The 12,787-nt window shown below is 46.8% G+C and overlaps 1 pseudogene across 1 annotated transcript; it reads left to right on the forward strand.

Annotated features, from left to right (window-relative positions):
- The first annotated feature begins 11,579 nt into the window (after positions 1-11,579).
- LOC309798562 (coiled-coil domain-containing protein 115-like) lies at positions 11,580-12,531 on the forward strand (annotated as a pseudogene). Its single transcript has one exon. The product of its transcript is annotated as a coiled-coil domain-containing protein 115-like (transcript).
- The last annotated feature ends 256 nt before the right edge of the window (positions 12,532-12,787 follow it).

Genomic DNA, 12,787 nt, shown 5'->3' on the forward strand with positions numbered 1-12,787 from the left:
GCAAGCATGTTTGGGTAGACTCCTCCCTGACCTGGAAGAGGGCTCCTAACCACCACCAGTCTTTCAAAAGTGCACCCACAAGATTCAGGAGACCAGCCAAGGGGGTCTCTCTCCCACCCTTTTCTTTCTTCCCGCCCTTGCCTACGGTACCTGAACATACAGGAGTTTTATTCTGCACAGAAGAGCCACTGATGGGCTTCCCATCTGGGGTGACACACCAGCAGTACCCCGTGTAGGTGTGGCACTGCACCTGTTCGGGGAAGCGGGAAGGGGAAAAGAACCGTAAGTCTTGAGGCACAGTATCCACAGTCACCTCCCAGCTCCTTCAAAGCATCCCCAGCATAGCGGAGAACTCCTTCTACCTGTCACCCAGCATCCCTCCCCCGAGCGGCCCTTGAAGGCTGGCCAGACAACATTGATTACATTTTCTGTGTGACCCCCAGGAGCAACCATAGCAATTTACTGTTTCCTTATGACACTGAATGCTTAATCTCTTATACCGTACTCGGATACGTTCGCTGTGTATTCCATCCATTTGTAAAAAGTTGATTGGTGAACTAATTTGGCAAGTACAAGTTGGAATGTCACCACTGTGGGTTGATATGACCCTTCTTGAAGAAGCAGAGACAAGGGAAAAGCTTTTCTTCTTTTTCTAGCTTTTCCCAGCATCCGTGCCTATAGTCAGCCTGCCTATTGATCCCATGGCCTTCTTGAGAAAAGGGCACATGTGATGGGGTTACGGTAAAAACAAGGCCACTTGTGCCTGCAGGTTCTAGTTCTAGATGCCCTGCTGCACCACTGTGTGATCTTCCTCAAGTCTCCGTGATCGGGTCCATGCTGTCTGGGAATAGTAAATGAGAATGAGGCTTTTGGCTTCGTTCGGAGTAACTCTCCTTTCTCTCTCAATAGCTGTCATTCTGTCTACATCCTCCACCCCACCCCACCATCCTTTTCCCACCCACTTTCTACACAAATCAGGGCATCATTCCCCTGCGTAAAACCCCTCGATGACTGGCCATCGTACTCAGGATGGAGACGATGCTGATTTGCACGAGCTTGAGGGCCCCCATGATCTGCCCCCTGCCTATCCCCACAGCCTCATTCTACTCCCAGGTCTCCACACCCCCCATTCCAGCCACAAGCTGGAATGAGCCTTTGAGCCTTTGAGGCTCACAAACACATCCTAGGGTCTCATGATTCTGAACTTCTGTTTGCTCCAACTGGTCAACCTGCCCAGAATACCATTCCCCAGCCCATCCCAGCACACTCCCAAACCCTCTGTCTTCCCACCCCATTCATGATACACCTCCTTCTTAAAGTGCTCCCAGCCTCCCCACCTCCTCTCCCTCCTTCCTCCGACCCTCCACACACCCTGGTTCCCCAAATTCAGAGCCCTTATTACAATGAGCTTAATGGTTGATCTGTCTAGTCTATCTCCCCCATTAGACTGTGACCTCACTAAGGCAAGGGACTGAATATTGGCTATTTCTATATTCCAAGCATCTAGCACAATGCCTGACGTTTATTGTAGGCATTTGATGAGTTGAATAAATGCATGAATTATCATATTTCCTAAATTCCTGGTCTCCATCCATTCTAAAAATATAACAACAATTTAAACAGCCCTGCCACACTAAATGTAGACCTCAATTACAAGATGTGTGCCAATTGTACAGGCATTAAATTGTGCGGAAAAGGTGCCTCTTGGGATCAAGGACACATTAGAATTGAGGATAGACAATAACAGCATACAAATCAAGTGGTGAGGGATACAAGGAGTACAGGGGTAAAGGAGAGATTTGACAGCCTGGGTAAAATCCAGAAGTTATCAGCAAGACAGAAAAGCTACAGAAAAGGCTTCTGCTCTCGTGTGGGTACCAAACATCACAGTTTTCCCCAAAACTAGTTGCTTCATTGAGACCTACCCATAGAAATCAGGATAAGAACAAGATGCAGGGCATCTTGTTCCTACCAGTAAAAAATGAGCATTTTTATTTACCTTTACTGTCCATGCAGGGAAACTGTAGTCCATGCCTTTACCCCAGGACCATGTTTCACTCCTGCTTCCTCTCGTGGAGATAATCCATAACCCCATGGCCATGGTTCCTACCCCAGATTCTCACCCAAGATCCATGTCTTAAGGCAGGTTAGTGCTACCTTCTGAGGAAGCCTAAGGGTGGAATGGAAAGAAACCCAGACAGACCTGGGTTTGAATCCTGATCCAGCCAGTTACGAACTGGCACGTTACTTAGCTCTCTGAGCCCATCTATAAAATGGGGATAACAGCACCAAACCTGAAGGGCTCTGACAACGAAAACAGTGTGAGTCCAGTGCCTGGCACGGGCCGGTGGCCAGATACAGGATGGCTGCGGCAATGATTGCTCTTGGCTGTGTCAGAAACACCCGGCAAGCCGGCCTCCTAGTGGGCCAGAGCTCCCCTGGGAACCCCCGGAGGTTCAGGTGGGAAGTACTGCTGGGAACTTGGAGTTCACCCCTTCAGGTTCTGTCCGGCCCACGGGGGATGGCTCCGAGGGATGACTCCTTGCCAGTGGCAGCATTTTAATGGGGGCTGGCTTGCTGTTTCTTCCTCCTTGGCCAATAATCACCTCTGGGGAAGCCTGTCCCTGGAGCCAGGTGGCCACGCCAACTCACCTCTGGGCCCCTTGGCTCCCACGGCCAAGGCCAGCCTCCCTTTCCGTGAGGATGGTACCCCACCCAAGTCCAGCTCCGAGGCTGCACGGAGCACCCCTCCTCCTGGGCCTGCAGAGTCCCAGCCAAGGCTACTGGGGACAGAAGCACATGCCTGAGGAAGAGACTGAGCCCAAAGCTTTGTTTTGGTGGATTTAATCTGACCTCGCAGCTCAGAAGGTCCCAAGGGCCACATGCTCACTGAGAGCGCCCATTGCATCCGTATGGGCTCGGGGACACTGCCTCCCAGCCCCCAGCCAGGCCCACAGGCCCAAACACGGGCCCTTTCTCCCCAGGGCCCTCGGCATTCTCCTCAGACCAGGCTCCAAGGAACAGACTCCAGATGACAAAACCCTCAGGCTGAAAGCTGCTTCCAAGTCCTTTGGCATTTTATAACTGGAATTGAATGAGGAATGGTTGCCATGTTCCTCTGAGGCTTGGAGTCCACCGTTATGGGCACACCTGCCCCAGGTGTGCTGCAGGAGAAGGAACAACAGTGAACAAAAGAAGACCCAGAGGATGCAGGCAGGGTCTCTGCCTGCAGAAAGTGCTGGGAGTGCCCAGCAAGGTCACTTCCCTTTGCTGAAGGAGTGCTGAGTGAATGGACCCATGGTTCTCAATTGAGAGGTTGTTTGTAAGTTGTCTTGGGGAGTTTCCAAGATGTCTTCTTGAAGAAAAGGAAATTACAAGGAGACGGAAAGTAATGGTCATAGAGTCAGACTGCAGCCCACCTTCCTTAACTGACCAGGTCTGCCACTTCATTTTAACTGAACCACTGAACTTTCCAGCCCTCTGCAGCCTTGGAAAGGTTCACAGTCAAACCAAGTTTCAGCCTGTCCATGACTATTTAAAAACGGGGAGATAATAATACCTACCTCACTCAGTTGCTGGGAGGATTAAACTAGATAATGTAAATAAAGCACTCAGTTCACATGGTAAGTGCCTAGTTAAACTTAGCTATTTATTTTTATTATCATTATGTTATTTTTTAGCCAACTCTCTGTACACTCAAAAAAAGCACAGCTAGGTTCTCTGGTAGAAACTAAAGAACATTCTATTCTGCCCAGCCCCAAGGGAAGGGGCGATCTGAAATCAGCAAAAAGTGTGAACAAGTTTGAGTAAGGGAAGGGGAAGCTTGTTTTCATACAGAAATAGTTCTGTTACTGTCAGATGAGAGAAGTCAGGTTTCTTGCAGAAAAGCAATCAGGATGTAAATTCTATAGAACTGATGGTTTATATATACATGATCAAGAGGTAAATCCTACCTAGTTTCACCTTCTCCCTTGCAAATGTATTTATTCTTTTAAATTAGTAAGTAATCCCCTTTGCTCTATCTCTGCCCCACAGCCCACACACCAGCCTCAAATTAATCAACTCTCAGACTTAATCTATGTGAAAAGCATGGGCCAAGAGGAACTGACAAGGCAATTGACTATTTCTAGTGTCTAGCATCTAGTGCAGTTTTCAAATCTCAGGGTTGTTCTAGCCACAAAGGTACAGATACAAACCATGGCGTTTGTGCCTACCCCACTCTGGAATATTCTGGGAAGGCTAAAAGGTAAATTGATGGGTCTTCCTTAAGAGACAAAAAGTGTTTTTACATCAGCCTAAGTGAGGTTACTCTCTGGTTATACTGTAACTACGCTGTGCATATATATCTGGTACTCCTAAAGGTGCTTTAAAAACAGTGTATTCTTAGGTAGGTAAATTTCATCTCTGACTCATATACTTAAATATTTTTGGCAAGAAGCCCTTTGCAAAAACAGCCCAGCAGTGTACTTCAGGTCAACCTTTCTGTCCAAATTAAGGCAAATCTGAAATTATTTTAAGCTTGTTACATTAGGTCAATTTGTGGACACCTGGAAGAACGTGGGAGGCTAGGACTCTGAGGGCAGTTGAGTGACTGATGAGCAGAGAAGAACAGAACAAACACCAGCTCACAGGGCAAAGCCAATGGGGCTTTGGAGGAAAGCCAATGGAGGAAAGCAGGAGAAAAGCAAGGGAGACAACGGACCATGTAGAGAGACAAGGATCACTCAGGTGCCACGCCCCAAATGGAAAACAACACCTTCTACATTTACAATGACTTTTCAATCACCACGGTGACAGACACATTATCTCTTTTGGGTCTCAAGGTCACCCAGTGTGCAAATCTTTCCTAGGAGAGGTACAGGGAGCAGAGGTTACTTGTTCAAATGTTACAGCTAGTTCGTAACAGCACAGGGATTCAGATACCGATCTCCAAGCTCTCATAAAATTTCAGAATTGACAGAGCTGGAAAAAGCCTTAGGGATCACCAGTCTCATCCAAACGCTTTACAAATGAGGAAACTGAGACCCAGACACAAGAGAGGTAGGATGAGGGCCAGGACCTAGTCCTGGCAGACAGAAGTCCCCCCAGACCTGGAAGGGAGATGAAGAAAGGCCTGGGTCCCAGTGCTGGTGTCTGAGGGAACTGTCTTTGTGCCCTGTAATTCTCTGGCAGATGGAACTCTTTTGGGGGAGAGGGAGAGGAGATAAGATAAATATTCAAATCAAGAGTCTTTTGCTCCAGTTTGAGCTACAGGCCATATCTGGAGTGGTTCCGACGATAGCATGGGGGCCTCTGCTGTGCCCCCTGACCAGCCTGCTTTCTTCTGGCTGTTCTTGGAGGTCTTCTCGGACAGGAGTCGGACCTTGCATCCTAAAGCAGCTTCTTTGTTGTTGGACTTTTGCTCTTTTTCCTACCAGCTTCCCTAGGAGAACAGTCTCCCTTGCGTGTACCCACTTCCTTCCCTTCTAGAATGTGAAGCTTCTCTTCCTCCACCTTTACGTCTGTCACTTTGATACAGTGATGAATACAGTTGGTGTCCTATTGGGTGTGACTAGGAATTATTGGAGATGAAAGGGTTCTCTAGCCAAATAACTTTGGAATATTGGGTCAAATAAAATTAAAAGATTTCTTGACTGCAGAACTTCTCAGAGCCTTAAATCAGTTCATGATTCAGCTCTGAGAGGAAGATATCATTTGCAGCAATTCATAAACTCAGTTAACTGTGGGATCCTCCCTTAACTTTGTGTGGGTGAAACTGAATCCCCTAACACTGAGTTATTATTATTATTATTATTTTTTTTTTTTTTTTTTTTTTTTTTTTTGCTGTACGCGGGCCTCTCACTGTTGTGGCCTCTCCCGTTGCGGAGCACAGCCTCCGGACGCGCAGGCCCAGCGGCCATGGCTCACGGGCCCAGCGGCTCCGCGGCATGTGGGATCTTCCTGGACCGGGGCACGAACCCATGTCCCCTGCATCGGCAGGCAGACTCTCAACCACTGCGCCACCAGAGAAGCCCCTGAGTTTATTATTTTCAACCTCTCTATCTAAAGCGTTATTCCCTTTCTTGTCCCACCCTTGTTCCTCTCAGGATTGAGGAGTATCAAAGAAAAGGAGGAAACCAAGCAGGACCCTGCAGGGCCCTTCCAGGTACCAAAGCCCCATTTCTTATTCGTAGAAAACTACACTAAACGAAAGGCTTTAGTCTCCTAGGCCTTCTCTGAGTTCCAAAGAGCAGACTCAAACAGTTACTAATTAGGGAAGTGAGAGAGTACAGAAACAAAGGAAAAGCAGTGAAGCAAGAAAAGTAATGATCGCTTAAACAATACTTCAGTGATTGTAAAACAGTCCTAGCTCCTCCTCCAGGGATATACATAACCATCTGACACACATCTTTGAGTTGTTCTGCAGAAACTAAGACCCCTCCACCCAGGTGGAGGATGGTGACTGCAAGCTAAATAGAAGCATGTGGACCCCAGACTGGTTGGAACCAGAAGGTTGCTGATGAAGATCCAGAAACATCACCCTGTTACCTCACCACCAACCAAACAGAAGAAAGTCCATGCGCTGCAAGCCTCACCCCAAATGTTGCCTTTAAAAACCCTTCCCTGAAAGCTGTCAGGGAGTTCAGGTCTTTTGAGCATGAGCTGCCCATTCTCTTTGCTTGGCACCCTGCAATAAATGCTCTACTTTCCTTCACCATAACCTGGTGTCAGTGGATTGGCTTTGCTGCACATGGGTGAGGGCAAATGGACCCAAGTTTGGTTTGGTAACACAGGGGGCATTCCATGGTAGTACTAGTGCTTTCTGAAACATGATTTTTTTCCAAAAAAAAAAAGAAAGAAAAAGAAAACAAAAAGCAGTAAAATGAAGTGCAGGGCCTTGCTATATTTCTCTGCTTTTCCCAGTTGTACTTTCTCACTATCCAGGTATCAGGCTTTCATTTAGTTTACTCTTTTTTTTTTTTTTTTTTTCTTTTTGCGGTACGCGGGCCTCTCACTGTTGTGGCCTCTCCTGTTGCGGAGCACAGGCTCCGGACGCGCAGGCCCAGCGGCCATGGCTCACGGGCCCAGCCGCTCCGCGGCATATGGGATCCTCCCGGACCGGGGCACGAACCCGTATCCCCTGCATCGGCAGGCGGACTCTCAACCACTGCGCCACCAGGGAGGCCCTAGTTTACTCTTTTATGAAACAATTTTCCTCTGGCAAATCCCCACCTCCTTTTCTGTAATGCTTTCTCATGCTCTATCTATTAAGAAATCCATCCTGAATTGCCTTAGACCTTCATTGACACCTGGGATCCCCTCCAAGGCACCTCTACCCTGTGGCTACATCACCCCATTCCCATCCCTTTTCTTTGCACTTCTTTTGTAAAATAGAAAAATGTGAACCATATGCAAAGGGACAGGCTTGATTCAGCATTCTTCTAGCAACTACCAAACTTGTAATGAAATGACTACTATCATGTACAGGAACATTTCCTAGTGGGAGAAAGTTAAACTAAAAGCAGAAGGCATGTGGCTATTTCTCTAACTCTCCTTGGCAGTGGGAGTATGAGACCTTTTTTTTTTTTTTCTTTGTAATCTTCCAGTTGCTCCAAATCAGTTAGTAGGTTTTTTTGGATTAAGCTAATGCACAGTGATAGTTAAGCATCTTGCAGTAGATCCACCCAATAACTTTGTTTCAGGGCAATATTTTTAGCAGGTACATTTTCCTTTTGTCTGCATACTCTATAGGACCTCTAAGAAATTGTTTTTCCACAAGTGCCATGTACCCTGGCTGGATGACTGAGTCCCTGGGCCATCTGGGGTTGCCACTCATCTCCCTAGAACCTCTATCTCCATCAGAAGCTGCAGGAGAACACTGTTTATTGTGTTCACAGTAAGATTTACCTGGAGGGCTTATGAAAACAGATTCTTGGGCCCCACCGACAGAATTTCTGGATTCATTAGTTCTGGGGTCTTCTGGATAACACGCATTTCTAAGAAGTCCCCAAGTGATGCTGCTGCTGCTGGTTCAGGGACCACACTCCAAGAACCAGTGTTTTAAAAGACACTTCGTCACTCTATCCTTTCTGGCATTTATCATGAACTACTAAAGAAACAAATACTTTTCTAGGTGGGAATTTGGGAGCAAGAGGCCTTGGGACAATACTTCTCTCCAAAGTTTTTCTGTTCCAGTTGTTCTGATGACATGTGGTCTTTTAATTCATGGATCTAGTGATTCGTGGCATTAAATCTTCTGGGTGATTTCACACATGGAAGAAAGTTTGATTATAGTGAGACGAGCAGGGGAGACAGGAGGGATGTTGTAATCCTTTTGGTCTGGCTAGCATGAGCTGTTTCTCCCTCTGTTTAGAAGAGGTTATCCCACAAATGTCCCCCTCATCTTTAGTCAGGTCTGGCTGGGAAGCAACAGGATGCAGAAGAAAAAAACATGGCTTTGGAGTCAAAATGAGCTGGGTTTAAATACCATCTCTGTGTAACTTTGGCAAAGTCACTTAACCTCTCTGAGCCTATTTATGAAATAAGGCTAATGGTGCCTACCCTGAAGGTTAATGAGAAGACAAAATGAGACAAGATACATAAAGCATCTAAAATAGTGTCAGGTGTAGAGTATGAACTCAGCACAAGCAGATTTCATCCCTTTCCCCTTCTGTTTTACAGAGAGGATGTAGGTTGTAGCTTCAGAGCACTGCTATTCTTGCTGGCTGTAGACACTGTCTCCTGCTCTTTGCCAAGTCTAGGGAGGACTGTCTGCTGGGGAAAGAGGGATTTTCCTTTTAGAGTATTTGCCTCGTCCTCCAATGTTTAATGGAGAAGATGCAAGGAAGGAAGATAATCCCTCAATTTCAAATCCTCCTAAATGTGGGAGTCCTTGTTGACTATGTTTTTTATGAGTCGATGGTGTAATGTGGCTGCCAACGTGATATTAGTCAAGCAGTAGTGTGTTTAGAACAAGAGATAATCCCATTCTTCCCCAAGCTGTTTATGACCACATCTGAAATACTGTGGCCAGTTTGGGGAAGGACACTCTATAAGGGGCACCTTAGCAAACTGAATTAAGAGGAAAGAGGCCAGGAGGAAAGAGAGACATAAAACCCTGTGATATGGGAATGAGCAATAGAACTAAAGATCTTTGCCAGGGTGAAAAGAAATATTTGTTGGCTATAAGACAGGATTTCACAAGGACATAATGGTGTCTGTCTTCAGATCTTTTTGTGGAAAGTGTGATTTCTGTGGAATCTGTAAGTTCCTTAGCTAGAATGGGGGTCCTCTGTTGGAAATTATAACTTTCAAGTCAATGTAGGGAAGGAATTTCCAACTAAATTGTCCCAAAATGCATTATGTTGTCATTGGTGGTAATAAGTTTCCTGTCTTTGGTGGCAATCAAGCAGAAGATAGATGACTGCTTGGTGAGAAATTGTCCCTGGATGTGGTGGGGCAGGGAGAGGAAGGAGATGAACCAGATACATCTGAGGTCCCCTTTGACCCAAAAGTTCTGTGATTTTACAACTGTGTCCTAAGTTGAACTTTTGCTGGTTAAGAATAAGGTGGAAACTTATGAACCAGTATGTAATTGTGAGTGTAAGGACCATTTTTCCAAATACATGATGAAAAATATTTTTTGTATTTTCCAAAAAGTGAGAACACCATCCCCTCCACCACACACATAAAGATATTTATTTAAATCTTAGTGTTAGGGCTTCAGGGACACAAAGAACTTTATTCTTGAATTCTGCCCGCCGATTTGGTACCTAGAATGGCCCAGGTTTTGTAAACAGCAAATATGACACCTCTTGTTTGTTCACTTCTATTTCCATTTCAGGGGGAAGATATCAAATACGTTTTTACGTTTTAAAAATATCCAATGGGGGTACCTTCAAGATGGCAGAGGAGTAAGATGTGAAGATCACCTTCCTCCTCACAAATACGTCAAAAATATATCTACATGTGGAACAACTCCTACAAAACACCTACTGAATGCTGGCAGAAGACCTCAGACTTCCCAAAAGGCAAGAAACTCCCCACGTACCTGGGTAGGGCAAAAGAAGAAAAAAAAAAACAGAGACAAAGAATAGGGACGGGACCTGCACCTCTGGGAGGGAGCCGTGAAGGAGGAAAGGTTTCCACACACTAGGAAGCCCCTTCGCGGGCAGAGACTGCAGGTGGCGGAGGGGGGAAGCCTTGGAGCCACGGAGGGGAGCACAGCAACAGGGAGGCGGCGGACAGCGCAGCAACAGGGGTGCGGAGGACAAAGTGGAGAGATTCCCGTACAGAGGATTGGTGCTGACCAGCACTCACAAGCCCGAGAGACTTGTCTGCTCGCCCGCTGGGGCGGGTGGGGGCTGGGAGCTGAGGCTCGGGCTTCGGTCGGATCCCAGGGAGAGGACTGGGGTTGGCTGCGTGAACACAGCCTGAAGGGGGCTAGTGCGCCACAGCTAGCCAGGAGGGAGTCCGGGAAAAAGTCTGGAACTGCCTAAGAGGCAAGAGACCCTTGTTTTGCAGTGCGCAAGGAGAGGGGATTCAGAGCACTGCCTAAAAAGCTCCAGAGACTGGCGTGAGCTGCGGCCATCAGCACGGACCCCAGAGACAGGAATGAAATGCTAGCAGCCACCAAGAAGCAGCAGCTTCCTTTTTTTTCAGTACAGTTTTTAGCACTTGTTATTATCGGTAGATTGGTTTTTTGGTTTGATTGTTTTCGTCTTTCTTTCTTTCTTTTTTGTTTTTTCTTTTTTCTGTATTACTTTTTAATTTTTTTATTTTTAATAATAATTTTTTTATTTTAATAACTATTTTATTTATGTATTTATTATTTTTTCTTTCTTTCTTTCTTTTTCTTTCTTTCTTTCTCCCTTTTCTTCTGAGCCGTGTGGCTGACAGGGTCTTGGTGCTCCGGCTGGCTGCCAGGCCTGAGCCTCTGAGGTGGGAGAGCCAAGATCAGGACATTGGTCCACCAGAGACCTTCCAGCCCCACATAATATCAAATGGTGAAAGCTCTCCCAGAGATCTCCATCTCAACACTAAGACCCAGCTTGACTCAACAACCAGCAAGCTACAGTGCTGGACACCCTATGCCAAACAACTAGCAAGACAGGAACACAACCCCACCCATTAGCAGAGAGGCTGCCTAAAATCATAGTAAGGTCACAGACACCCCAAAACACACCACCGGACTCGGTCCTGCCCACCAGAAAGACAAAATCCACCCTCATCCACCAGAACACAGGCAGCAGTCCCCTCCACCAGGAAGCCTACATAATCCACTGAACCAACCTTTTGGTGTCTGGGGACAGACACCAAAAACAATAGGAACTACGAACCTGCAGCCTGTGAAAAGGAGACCCCAAACACAGTAAGTTAAGCAAAATACAAAGACAGAGAAACACACAGCAGATGAAGGAGCAAGGTAAAAACCCACGAGACCAAACAAATGAAGAGGAAATAGGCAGTCTACCTGAAAAAGAATTCAGAGTAATGATAGTAAAGATGATCCAAAATCTTGGAAATAGAATGGAGAAAAAACAAGAAACGTTTCATAAGGACCTAGAAGAACTAAAGAGGAAACAAAAAATGATGAACACAATAAATGAAATTAAAAATTCTCTAGAAGGAATTAATAGCAGAATAACTGAGGCAGAAGAACAGATAAGTGACCTGGAAGATAAAATAGTGGAAATAACTACCACTGAGCAGAATAAAGAAAAAAGAATGAAAAGAGGAAAGTGAGTGGAGCCCATGGTGGTGCGGGATCTGCGAGCCGAGCTGGACTCGCTTCTCCTGCAGCTGCTCAGGGACCTGGAGGAACTGGAGGCAAAGCGGGTGGCACTGAACGCCTGGGTGGAGGGCTGGCTCTCACTCTCCAAAGCTCGCTATGCCATGGGTGCCAAGTCTTTAGGGCCTCTGCAGTATGCCTCCCACATGGAGCCCCAGGTCTGCGTCTGCACCAGCGAGGCCCAGGATGGACTCCAGAAGTTCTGAATGTGAGAGCCAGCACCCAGACTCCAGAGGAGGTGGGACCCCACAAGGCAGTTCTGCACAGGCGCAAGGGCCTCACGAGGACCCTAGAGCCAGACCCCTCCCCAGCTCCCCAGGACCCTCTGAACTTGTTTGGAATCCTGGCTCCTCACAGTCTATGGCAAGCTCAAGCCAGCTTCCGGGAGGGTCTGCAGCTGGCTTCAGACATGGCCAGCTTTCAGATCCGCATCAACTGGGGTCGAAGCCAGCTCCAGGGGCTGCAGGAGAAACTCAAGCAGTGGAGCTCGGGGCTCCCTGACCTGCCACCACAGAAGCAAGGCAGTGAGCACAGCTGTTCTTTGATGTGGCTGCATTATCTCAGGCCTTCTTCCTTCACAGATTGCCCCCCACCCAAGCTGTTCCATCTTCCTTAATACTTCTCTGGTCTGCATGTTTCCAACTTTGTTAAGTGGGGAAGTTTGAAGAGGCAAAGTGAGTAATGTTGAAAGTCACTACTATGAAACCACTTCTAGACTTGTGTTGCCTCAGGACATATGCATGTCAGGCAGGCACAGACCTGTTAGGTTAGTTCATATCACTGAACAACTGTAACAACCTGATGCATAAATCCGCTGTGGTTTTTCATTAAAGGAAGAAATATTGCACAGCTAGTGACAAGGAAGGACCAGAGGTAGGTGCTTCGGTTTCACTAGATCCTTAAAAGTGATTTTGATGGAGGGAAAAACCATACACAGCTAACAGATCAGGACAGAATGACTCCTCATCGATAAAACACACACACACCCGAGTAGATGGGCAGCACTTGGCAGGTTTT

The sequence above is a fragment of the Mesoplodon mirus genome (assembly GCF_964341445.2).
Source record: "Mesoplodon mirus genome assembly, contig: HAP1_SCAFFOLD_4227, whole genome shotgun sequence".
Classification (NCBI taxonomy): Eukaryota; Metazoa; Chordata; class Mammalia; order Artiodactyla; family Ziphiidae; genus Mesoplodon; species Mesoplodon mirus.